The following is a 13,424-nucleotide window of genomic DNA, read 5'->3' as shown; positions in this document are numbered from 1 at the left end:
CGGGGGTGAGCAGGGTACGTGGCTGATGCCTTGGAGCAACCCCTACTCCTTCCTCGGGATATGGAGGCATATAGGCGGTTCTCTCAGCCCGAGATTTTCCTATCCCTCAAAAGGGATCTCGCGATGGTAAGTAATCCTTTCACTGTTTTATTAATTTATTTTACCCTGCTAAGTTTTAAACCAATCTTGTTTCGTTCGCAGATTACTCAGCAGGTATTTGTGGCTGAGGAATTTTGTCGTGATAATCGCAGTCGGGCTGAGGCTGAAACCCAGTCTCGGACGGAGACGGAGAAAGCCTTGGGGTCCCTCAAGCACGATCACCTTGAACTCACAGAGAAGTTCAAGGAGTCAGAGAAACAGCGCAAGAGTGTAGAGGCCGGTTTGAAAAGTGCTGAGACCCAGGCGGAGGATCAGCGCAAAGAGCTGTACTCGACCCAGATCAACCTTACCACCGAGAAGCAGGCAGTGCTGGATCTTAAGGTTGCCCTACAAAAAGTCGAGGATGAGCTGCGGCGGGTCAAAGAGGAGGCCCAGCTGATCCGAGAAGCTGCAGAGGCTGAAAAAAGTGCTTCTTGTCAGCTCGGGGTCCAAGAAACGGAGGCCAGGCTATCCGAGGAGATCCCCGAGGTGTGCAGGGAGTACTGTAGCATCTCATGGGCTCACACCCTTAATGCTACAGGAATTCCTGCGGATTCAGCGCTGAGACTGCCCGAGAACATCTTCTATCCTCAGGAGATCCGAGAGAATCCTGATGGCGTCCAAGTGGCTTCGGAGCAGGATCTGGCGGTGCTTGATGCCGTCCCTGTGCCTGATAAATCGAAGGATCCTGCTACGGACCCTACCATCGAGGCTCCTCCTCCTCAGCCAGAGTAGAAAGAAGATCCTCCTGCCAAGGCTTAGCTTTTAGGCTTTTTAATTTTTATATTCCCTTCCTCTCTTTATTATTATTTTTTTTTGAATGAGAGTCGTCCTGTTTTTGCGCTCTTTTGTAAGGACCTCTCTTTGTATTAACCTCGGAATATTAATATAGAACGTTTGCTTTGCTTTCTATGGATGTATGCTAGTACCGCTCCTTTTTTTTTTTTTTTTCTTTAACGTTTGCAATGACATAAATAAATGTAAATGGTCGAGATAAAAAGGATGCTGGGCGGCGAATTTGAATGAGGGTTGCAATGGTGCTAGACTACGCGCACGCCTTAAAATGATTTCCCTCAAGTAATAATTTCCCAACCTGCCATAAGTAATAATTTCCCCTAAGTCTGTGGTCTAAGGAGCCATGTAGGACTTAGGTTCTGTTTAAAAATATGAATAGTTGCCATAAGTAATAATTTCCCCTAAGTCTGTGGTCCGAGGAGCCATGCAGGACTTAGGTTCTATTTAAAACTTGTATAAATTGTCATGAGTAATAATTTCCCCTAAGTCTGTGGTCCGAGGAGCCATGCAGGACTTAGATTCTGTTTAAAACTATGAATAGTTGCCATAAGTAATAATTTCCCCTAAGTCTGTGGTCGGAGGAGCCATGCAGGACTTGGGTTCTGTTTAAAACTTGTATAAATTGTCATGAGTAGTAATAATTTCCCCTAAGTCTGTGGTCCGAGGAGCCATGCAGGACTTAGGTTCTGTTTAAAACTATGAATAGTCATGAATAGACCAGTAGACAGAGGATAATCACGAAACAAAACATGGGCTAAGCCATTTTCATTAATAACAATATCTTCTGAGGTTATTTACATTCCATGGTCGAGGTACGGTTTTTTCATACAAATCTTCTAGGTAGTAAGCGCCTATCCCGGCCACGGATGTGACACGGTATGGTCCTTCCCAATTGGGCCCCAACTTGCCCCAAGAGAGGTTTTTTGCACTGCCGAGAATCTTCCTCATCACGAGATCATCTGGACCTAGAGGTCGCAGCTTAACATTGGCATCATACCCTTGTCTCAGCTTCTGGTGATAATAGGCCATATGAATCGTTGCTTTTTTCCTTCTTTCCTCGGCTAGGTCTAGACTTCTTCCCAATAACTCGTCGTTACCGTTTGGGGTAAATGAGTTAGACCTCAGTGTGGGAAAGTTGTTCTCGATTGGGAGCACGGCCTCAGCCCCATAAGTCATCGAAAAGGGGGTCTCATCGGTTGAACATCGCGGCGTTGTCCGATAGGTCCATAAGACGTGCGGGAGCTCTTCTACCCATCTCCTCTTCGCCTCATCCAGACTTTTCTTCAGTCTGTTCACTATGACCTTGTTCACGGCCTCGACTTGCCCATTTCCTTGGGGGTAAGCGGGGGTGGAATATTGGTTAATGATCCCAAACTCGCGGCAATACTCCCTAAAGCTCTTACTGTCGAATTGAAGACCATTGTCGGAAATGAGTGTACGTGGAGTTCCGAAGCGGGTGATGATGTTCTTCCAGATGAATTTCTGGGCATCCACGTCCCTAATGTTGGCCAAAGGTTCAGCCTCCACCCATTTAGTGAAGTAATCGGTCCCGACTATTATGTATCGCTTGTTCCCCGCGGCTTTGGGGAAAGGTCCGACAATATCAAGACCCCATTGTGCGAACGGCCATAGGCTAGAGAGTGGGTTGAGAACCCCTCCGGGTTGGTGGATATTCGGGGCAAATCTTTGGCACTGATCGCACTTTTTAGCGTATTCTTAGGCCTCTCTTTGCATGTTCGGCCACCAGTATCCTTGGGTGAGTGCCCTGTGCGCCAGCGACCTTCCTCCGGTGTGACTTCCACAAATTCCCTCGTGTAACTCTTCAAGTAGAGACTCGGATTCTTCTGGATGTACGCAGAGTAGGTACGGTCCAGAGTAGGAGCGCCGATATAGTTTGTGGTCCTCTAATAGCCAGAACCGAGGAGCATTCCTACGTATCTTCTCGGCCTTTAGTTTTTCCTCCGGTAAGATGTCGTTTTGGAGGAAGTTCTTTATGGGGTCCATCCAGTTGGGACTCTGTCTGATCTGATGGACTTGGGCCGGGTTTCTGCTGATGGGACTTGCCTGGACTAGATCTTCAACAAGGATCATTCGTGGCAGATTATGCGCCGAGGACATGGCAAGAGTGGCCAGCGAGTCTGCATGGGTGTTTACACTCCTGGAAATGTGCGTCAGATTGAATGACGCAAAACTCGTCTGTAGGCGTTTGACTTGTCCTAGATACTCTTACATCCTAGCATCTCTGGCTTCCAGCTCACCCATCACTTGTCCGACGACCAACCTGGAGTCCGAGAATGCTTCTATTACTCTTCCGCCCAATCTTTGAACCATTGTCATCCCTTGAAGTAAGGCCTCGTATTCGGCTTCATTGTTCGTAGCCGAAAATCCGAGCCTTAGTGATTTTTCAATGGCGGCACCGTCCGGTGATATTAAAACTATCCCAACTCCAGATCCTCTCTGGTTGGCCGTGCCATCCACGTAGACCTTCCAATGCAAGGTCCCCCCTGTCGAAATTACACCAACCGATTTTCCATCCATGTCTTTCTTCTCGATTATTATTTCTATAGAGGGTTTAGCAAACTCCGCTACCAAGTCTGCGAGTACCTGACCTTTGATGGAGGATCTGGGCATATATTTAATATCAAAGGCCCCCAAAAGCGCACTCCACATGGCGATCCTTCCTGTGTAGTCAGCGCTTCGAAGCACTGCTCGAAGGGGAAGCTGAGTTAGAACGATGACCGTATGCGCCTGAAAGTAATGAGGGAGCTTCCGGGTGGCATGTACTACTGCCAGAATTGCCTTTTCTAGAGGTAGGTATCGCACCTCGGCCTCATGTAATGATTTGCTCAAATAGTAAACCGGTCGCTGCACCTCATTATCATCCCGTATCAGTACCAGACTTACAGCATGGGGAGCTACAGCGATGTACGCAAACAACACCTCGTCTGCCTCAGAGCTGGACATGATGGGTGGTCGTGACAGGTATTCCTTATGCTGCTGCAAAGACAGAACACAATCCTCCGACTATTCAAACCCTTTCCACTTATTTATCAGGAGGTAAAAAGGTCGACATCGATCCGATGACCGCGATATGAACCGGTTTAATGCTGTAATCATACCAGTGAGCTTCTGCACTTCCTTCGGGTTCCGAGGAGCCTATAGGCTGTTTATTGCTTTGATTTGATCGGAGCTCACTTCTATTCCCCTGTGGGTTACCATGTACCCTAAAAATCTCCCCGACCCGACCCCGAATGAACATTTGGAAGCATTCAACCGCAACCGGTGTTCCCTTAAGATAGTGAAGATTTTTTCGAGGTCTTTCACTTGCTCGGAAACCCTTTTACTCTTTACAACCATATCGTCTATGTAAAGTTCAATGATCTTGCCCAGCTGTGGCTCGAACATCCGGGTCATCATCCTTTGGTAGGTTGAGCCTGCGTTCTTCAGCCCAAACGGCATCACCTTATAGTGATAATTTTCGATGGGCGTCATGAAAGCCGTCTTCTCTTGGTCCTCTAGCGCAAGGGGTATCTGATGATAGCCCTGGAAGGCGTCCAGGAAACTCATTCGAGGGTGACCCACAGTTGCATCCACCAATCTGTCGATTCGGGGCAGGGGGAATGGGTCCTTTGGGCACGCCTTGTTCAGGTCCGTGAAGTCCACGCAGACCCTCCACTTCCCTGTCTTCTTCCTTACCACCACCGTGTTTGCCAACCATTTGGGGTAAAAGACCTCTTTAATAGCCCCTGCTCTTTTCAGTTTTGCCACTTCGTCTCTTACAGCGCTAGCATGTTCCTTTAAAGGGCGTTGGGGTGGTTGCTTCTTCGGAGTGGAAGAGGGGTTGACGTTCAGGTGGTGACAAATAAGGCTAGGATTAACTCCCGGGGCGTCGTAGGCGTCCCATGCAAACACGTCGACATTTCCTCTGAGAAATCTGACAAGTTCCTCTTTTTCTTGAGAAGGCAACTCAGAGCCGACCTGAAAAAACTTCTCCGGGTCGTTGTTGACAGCGATCTTATCTAAACTTTCACACCTTATCTCCTCGGCTAGCCCGTCCCCTTGCCTGGCCGAGGAGGCTGGTTGCTATAAGCTCTGTGGGGCCGAGGACTCGGCATCGGGCCGATATAAGATGACGGCCACCATACACTTCCTGGCTACGGCCTGATCTCCTCGGATCTCTTCTACTTGTCCCCTGGATGGGTATTTTACTTTTTGGTGAAGTGTGGAGGATACGGCTTCTAGGGCGTGGATCCATGGCCTGGCAACTATTGCGGTGTAGGGTGAGTAAGCGTCGACCACGATAAAATTTACCTCTACCACCTCCGACCCAGTCTGTATGGGTAGTCGGATCTGCCCCTTTGGTGTAACAATCCTCCCTTCGAAGCTGAGAAGGGGGGAGTCATAGGCTGTCAAATCTTCCGGCTTCAGGTTCAGCCCCTTGTATAGATCAGGGTACATTATCTCTACCGCACTTCCCGAGTCTACTAACACCCTTTTAACATCGAAGCCTCCAATTCTTAACGTAACCACCAAGGCATCGTCGTGAGGTCGAATAGTTCCTCTCTTATCCTCGTCCGAGAATCCCAGTATCAAAGAGCTTTGCTTTTTTGACCTTTTGGGTTCTCTTTGGCTGTCCTCGGAAGGAAGCCGATCAACAGCCAGTATCCTGGGGATGGGTGGCCCAGTTCTTCCTGGTGCGGCGAGGATGACATGTATCGTTCCGGCGGGGGGTTTTAAGGACACATCCTTTCGGGATTCTTGTATTGCTTGACCGGTGTGGCCGCTCGAGGGGTGCAAAAGGTGACGTAATTTCCCTTCTCGGACCAACTGATCTAGGTGATTCCATAGATTCCTGCAATCCTCGGTGGTATGCCTATGGTCCTGATGATAGTGGCAGTACAGGTTCTGGTTACGTTTGGAAGGGTCTCCAGCCATATTTCCTGGCCATCTAAAATAGGGCTCGTTCCTTACTTTCTCCAGCACCTGTTATACTGACTCCCTGAACACGGCATTCACTATTTGTGGGTGGCTCTGTCCAGCCTGTCGCGAAAAATCTCTCCTCGGCTGGTTAGGGTTATACCGTTCCGACCTAAAGTCATTTGCTTTGGGGGGGATGATCTTCTCCTTTCCCCTTCCTTGCAGCTGATCTTCCTCCACCCTTTTGTACTTGTCGATCCTATCCATCAACTGATGAACGTCGGCAACTGGTTTACCAGTGAGGGATTTCCTTAAGCCATGCTCGGTGGGGAGGCCACTTTTGAATGTGCTGATAGCAACATCATCATAGTTGTCATCTAAGTCGTTATACACCTCCCAATATCTATCCGAGTATGCTTTCAGGGTTTCTCCTTCGTGCATGGATAAGGACAATAGTGAACTAAGGGGTCGAGGGACTCTGGTGTTTGTGATAAAACGGGAGCAGAAAGCCTGAGTAAGCTGCTTGTAGGAGCCTATGGAATTTGTCTTCAGGCTGTTAAACCACCTCATCGCCATTGATCCCAAGCTGGATGGGAAGATTTTGCACATTAGGGCTTCATTTTGCGAGTAGATTGCCATTTTCTGGTTAAACTGGCTCACATGCTCTACCGGGTCTGCTCGGCCGTTATAGATGGCGAACGCCGATTGGTTGAAGCGTCAATGCAGCTTAGCCCCTTCAATTCTATACGTGAAGGGTGACCTTGAAACTGGTCCAGCGCCTTCTTCATAACATCGTTCCCCGAACCCTTGCTGGATGGGTTCTCATACTTTCGTACAGGGCGTGGTTCCCTTTCGTAGGAAAAGGTTTCACTTGGGGGGGTCCTTGACCTCCGTCGGTAACTCGCATCCTCCGCATTAGAAGACTCGTCTGAGTAAGAGGGAGATCGTTTTCGCCGCACACGTCGTAACTTCCTTTTCAGGTCATCTATCTCTCGCTGCATGGCCTGATGACTATTTCGCCTCTAGGACACGTGACTACCTATCTGAGTGTGGCTCTGGCTCGTCCGGATAGTATGCACACTTCCCTCACGATTCCCCCTGCCGCCTGGGTTGGTGGGGTTATTTTGCCTTTGGGACTCGGCGGGTTGTGTCTGTTGGGAGTTAGCCTGGTGAGGATTCTCCTGGTGTAAGCCTAGTTCTGCCATACTCGACCGTTGTGCTAGCTGATGCCCTAGTTCTTCTCACAGACGGCGCCAATTGTAGTTGTACGAGTTTCCTGGCCCAAACCCTATTGATCAGGCCTTGGCTCAAGGCGCAACCCATAATAAGTATTTGTAGAGGATGGGTCAAAGAACTTAGCCTCAGTTAGCTTAGTCGGTCTGATGCATGGAAAATATTGTTGCAGGAATAAAAACACAAGAATGGATATCTAACAGAAGATTCTATTTTCTGAGTGCCGAATACATTTTTCGTCCCCCTTTTTGAGGGACTCCACTACAATATATAACTCTCTCATTCTTATCTGAACCTTACACTTGTTGATCATCTAAGCCCCCACTTGAGCACCTGTCCTATCAGACACCCTTATCACTCCCTTGTGAGTTGCAGTGGCCAAGGTAGTACTGTTCAGGGGTCTTTTCCTCATTAATGCGGCCAAGAGGGTGGTTGTGACACATTTAATGTGGTGGTGGCAGCTTTCCATGAGATATTTTGGGTTTTATTCTTTTTTATATGCTTGGAGGATGAACTGCAATGGTTGGGGCGAGCTCTTCGTTCGAACTTCGTAATGTCCGAGGAAGAGTTACTCCTCGGACAGGTTTCTTTTACCGCAATTGGGTTTGAATAAGGTTTTGGCTGTGACTTCTCCTCGGACAGGATGCTTCTCGGACGGGCCCGTGGTTTGACTAGCCCATTATTTTGGGTCGGGCCCCACAATATCCTTACAAAATTTTTTAAAGAGTTAAAAAAAATATAAAAATGACTATCAATTGTATTTAAATTATATATATAGGAATTATATTATGCATCTTATTGTATATCTTTAAGTGTATCCATGCATATGCATGGGGTTACATGCTAGTAATTATAATATGAGAAAAGTAAAAAGATGCCCTAAGAGATAAGGATATTAGTTTAGGAAATATTTTTAGTTTAGGAAATATTACTTGCATGGAGTATTTTTTTTTTTTTGACAACTTTGTATATTTTCCACGAAAGATATATCAAAATATTTCTAAAATGGTTTATTAAAAAATGCCTTAAGAGAACCTTGTGGATCTTATAATATTCATTAGATATCTATTACCTTAGTTTAAACAAAACTCAAAGTAAATCAATGAAAGTAAAGTCAAAGTTGGAAAAGAAGGTCCTCCTCTAAACTTGTTGCAAATGAGTTGTTCTGGTTACAAGTTGTGCTCTTCAATTATTCATACTTGCGGATCTTATAATATTCCAAATATCTATTGTAAGGACTCGATTTGTAACGAACCGTAACAGTGTTGGGTTCGCACGTAAAAAGGCCCAAACAATATCATTTGTAGAGCGTGGGTTTGAAAGGCTAGGCCTTAGTCACCAGACGACGGGTCTTTCGTGGTGTTCATACATGGTTTAAATCGTGTTCGCCCTGGGAGTCTTTCTCCTGGAGGCGGGCTGGGAGGCTCTGGTTTCTGGCCATTTCCCCCCCCCCCTCCTTTGGATTGCTTATTTTTCTTTTTATACTAACCTGTGTTCCTTATCCTTCGTCCACGTGTAGGATCGACATTCCAAGACTGATACTTGTCCCATCAGCCCATACCCAGAGTGGTTGGGGGTGGTTGTAAAAGCTGGAGAGTATGGCTCTGTCAGGTGCAGAGTATTAAATGGCAGTAAGGGCAGCTTTCTATGGTCGTTAAGCGATTCAGGGTGTCCTTCCCTATTGACATAGATATTTTTAGATTTTTTCCAGACTATTTCTGTTCCGTTTTTGTCCTTCCTTCTAGGGGGACCTCGGACATGCCGAGGACTGATTCGTCCTCGGCTGTGTCCCAGGACTATGTTGTGCTTGTATTACCTATCCTGGGTTATAACCCTCCTCGACTCGGGCCTTGGGCCCCAATGTATAAATGGGCCAGGGCCTCAAATCATTGAACCCCACAATAGCCCCTCAAAACCCTGCTGTCCAACCTCTTGGTTGGAGAGGAGGGTTTTGGTGATGCCAAGCCTTTATCACGGCTCGTTTAACTCTATCCTTCATTAATGTTGGTGTCTCTTCATCTACCCAGGAAGCATTCTGACCTACGAGACATTCCTTTTGAATTCATTCATGATGCGTTCCTGCCGTTTGATTATCCAAAACGCGCCTTTAATGACTTCCCTTTACGAGGCCATTTAAATTCGACGGTTATTGTCGGTATGGGGAAGTGGAACGGGTATTTTCTCGTTTACAGATTTTCTTGGAAATCTAGACGGATTAAATACCTTCCGTTCTACCCTTCATATAAGAAGGAAGGCAAGATGTTATTTGTCTTGTACAGAGACCCTTTTAATCCTTCTGAAATCTGAAACCCTTAACTTCCTCCAGAGTTTACTTTATCCGCTAGTTGCATCTTAACTTGTGATACATTCGAAATAGGAGTAAGTAATGAAGGAACCATACCCTTCCCAGAAATACCATGTTCTTGTGAAGCTCAAAATGGCTCGGTCAGGACAGGGATGACAGAGACTCAAGATCCTTCTTACCTTCCTTTCAGCCAAAATCTGAAGCAGGGGCTCGTCGCGTCAAACTTTTGGCGCGACTGAGCTGGGATCACCCATTATCAGTACCAGCCGCTCTTTTACGAGCATATCTAATATGACACCAGCGTGTTAGGAGTCAGGACTGACGCAGGGACAAAGTATCCCTGCTTCTTCTTCTCTTCCTTCTCTGGTGCCTCTCTTTCTTCTTCTTTCCACTGCCAGATCCATACTGGCGCTTTTCCTTCTTCCTCTTCTTCTCCTCCTTCTTTCTCTTCATCTCCTCCTTCTTCTTCTAAAGAAGGTCCTCCTCTCAATATGGACGCTATTGGGGCAGAGTTTGGAAGGACTTCGGAGACGAGTTTAAAAAAGACATCTGACTGTTTATTTGTCTTTTTTTTTTTTTTTTTTTTTTTTTTTTGTAGTTCGTTTTCTATGTAGGCTTGTTTAAGCCCTTCATTGTACACTGTAATACATCTTCATATTAATAAAAGACGTCTTTGCTTTATTTCATATATCCTATCTCTTTTTTTTTTTTTTTTGAAATGGTTGTGCCGTGAATAGATGTACTATCCTGGGACTTCTTTTTTGTTTTTATACTATAACTGATGCTTAGGGCCAAAATCCTAGTTAGTAAAAGGATCTTGCTCTGTGCTTATTGGAATTATCTGGCATAATAGTGCCGACTTGAACAAATGGTACTTAGGGCAGAAACCTTTACTGAGATAATAATATTTATAATGAACTTAATAAAATTGTTCGGCATAGTAATGCCGACCTGGAAAAGCGATACTTAGGACCAAAATCCCTTACCAAGATAAAAGATACTATCATGAACTTATAAGAGACGTTCAGCATAATAATGCCAACTTGAACAAATGACACTTAGGGTCGAAACCCTTGCTAAGGAAAACATATTATTATGAACTTAATAGAGTTGTTCGGCACAATAATGCTGACCTGAGAAAACAATATTTCCCCCAAAATGGCCGAGATGACAGCCGAATGCTCGGGGAGGTGTAGGAGGTAGTCATCTGAGGACATATAACCCAAAATTGAACAGCCTCTACAGGTTGCCGAGTAGGAAGGCGTTTCACCATCTTCCTAATAACCTTCATAGCTTTAACCTTCTCTGGTACTTGATTCGAGGATTGAGCAATTTAGAATTCTTATTAAGTAGCTGACCTTTCCATAGGTTTGAGTCCGAGGATCATGCAATACCCTGGTTCTGTCCAAAACTTGATAAATATTGATAAGTAGTTGGTTTCCCTATAGGTTTGAGTCCGAGGACCATGCAATACCCTGGTTCTGTCCAAAACTTGATAAATATTGATAATTAGTTGGTTTCCCTATAGGTTTGAGTCCGAGGACCATGCAATACCTTGGTTCTGTCCAAAACTCAGTTTTTCTTCCAAGTAGTTGGTTTTCCCATAGGTTTGAGTCCGAGGACCATACAATACCCTGGTTCTGTCCAAAACTCAGTTTTTCTTCCAAGTAGTTGGTTTCCCCATAGGTTTGAGTCTGAGGACCATACAATACCCTGGTTCTGTCCAAAACTCAGTTTTTCTTCCAAGTAGTTGGTTTCCCCATAGGTTTGAGTCCGAGGACCATACAATACCTCGGTTCTGTCCAAAACTCAGTTTTTCTTCCAAGTAGTTGGTTTCCCCATAGGTTTGAGTCCGAGTACCATACAATACCCTGGTTCTGTCCAAAACTCAGTTTTTCTTCCAAGTAGTTGGTTTTCCCATAAGTTTGAGTCCGAGGACCATACATACCCTGGTTCTGTCCAAAACTCAGTTTTTCTTCCAAGTAGTTGGTTTCCCCATAGGTTTGAGTCCGAGGACCATACAATACCCTGGTTCTGTCCAAAACTCAGTTTTTCTTCCAAGTAGTTGGTTTCTCCATAGGTTTGAGTCCGAGGACCATACAATACCCTGGTTCTGTCCAAAACTCAGTTTTTCTTCCAAGTAGTTGGTTTCTCCATAGGTTTGAGTCCGAGGACCATACAATACCTTGGTTCTGTCCAAAACTCAGTTTTTCTTCCAAGTAGTTGGTTTCCCAATAGGTTTGAGTCCGAGGACCATACAATACCCTGATTCTGTCCAAAACTCAGTTTTTCTTCCAAGTAGTTGGTTTCCCCATAGGTTTGAGTCCGAGGACCATACAATACCCTGGTTCTATCCAAAACTCAGTTTTTCTTCCAAGTAGTTAGTTTCCCCATAGGTTTGAGTCCGAGGACCATACAATACCCTGGTTCTGTCCAAAACTCAGTTTTTCTTCCAAGTAGTTGGTTTCCCCATAGGTTTGAGTCCGAGGGCCATACAATACCCTGGTTCTGTCCAAAACTCAGTTTTTGGCATGAGGCCTTGGCTTTAGGGGAATTAGCTCCTCGGCCAAGCCCCTAGAACCATCCATGCGATTGACGCTACAAAGCATAGCCCCTAGTCAAGAAGCATAGCCCCTAGTGGAACTTTACGCTAGAACTCTATAATCGGCTGTTAGAAATGACAAGGGAACTCTCTCGACCTACCGCCTATGCCAACACACAAGCCTTCCCCACAGACGGCGCCAATTGTAAGGACTCGATTTGTAACGAACCGTAACAGTGTTGGGTTCGCACGTAAAAAGGCCCAAACAATATCATTTGTAGAGCGTGGGTTTGAAAGGCTAGGCCTTAGTCACCAGACGGCGGGTCTTTCGTGGTGTTCATACATGGTTTAAATTGTGTTCGCCCTGGGAGTCTTTCTCCTGGAGGCGGGCTGGGAGGCTCTGGTTTCTGGCCATTTTTCCCCCCCTCCTTTGGATTGCTTAGTTTTCCTTTTATACTAACCTGTGTTCCTTATCCTTCGTCCACGTGTAGAATCGACATTCCAAGATTGATACTTGCCCCATCAGCCCATACCCAGAGTGGTTGGGGGTGGTTGTAAAAGCTGGAGAGTATGGCTCTGTCAGGTGCAGAGTATTAAATGGCAATAATGGCAACTTTCCCTGGTCGTTAAGCGATCCGGGGTGTCCTTCCCTATTGACATAGATATTTTTAGATTTTTTCCAGACTGTTTCTGTTCCGTTTTTGTCCTTCCTTCCAAGGAGACCTCGGACATGCCGAGGACTGATTCGTCCTCGGCTGTGTCCTAGGACTATTTTGTGCTTGTATTCGTCCTCGGCTGTGTTTTTCAATGAGTTAAGAGTATTAGTTTAGGAAATATTTTTAAAAACTTTTTATGAAAAAAAAAAAAAAACTGATTTTTTGGACAACTTTTTTTATATTTTTCATGAAAGAGATATGAAAATATTTCTAAAATGGTTTATTTAAAAATTCCCTAAGTGAACCTTGCGGATCTTATAATATTTATTAGATATCTGTTACCTTAGTGTAAACAGAACTCAATAAATCAATGAAAGTAAAGTCAAAGTTGGAAAAGAAGTTTCTCCTCTAAACTTGCTGCAAATGAGTTGTTCTAGTTACAAGTTGTGTTTTTCAATTATTCATGCTTGCGGATCTTATAATATTCTAGATATCTATTAACTCATTGTATTTTTCAATGAGTCAAAAGTATTAGTTTAGAAAGTAAAAATATATATATATATATATATATATATATTAGTTTAAGAAATATTTTTAAAAACTTCTTATAATAAATTAAAATAAAATAAAAAATTTTAATTTATTTGACAACTTTTTTATATTTTTGATGAAAGAGATATCAAAATATTTCTAAAATGGTTTATTTAAAAATTCCCTATGTTAACCTTGCGGATCTTATAATATTTATTAGATATCTATTACCTTAGTGTAAACAGAACTCAAAATAAATCAATGAAAGTAAAGTCAAAGTTGGAAAAGAAGGCTCTCCTCTAAACTT

Source organism: Quercus robur, chromosome 3 (genome assembly GCF_932294415.1).
Source record: "Quercus robur chromosome 3, dhQueRobu3.1, whole genome shotgun sequence".
Classification (NCBI taxonomy): domain Eukaryota; kingdom Viridiplantae; phylum Streptophyta; class Magnoliopsida; order Fagales; family Fagaceae; genus Quercus; species Quercus robur.
Note: the sequence above shows the minus strand (reverse complement) of the source record.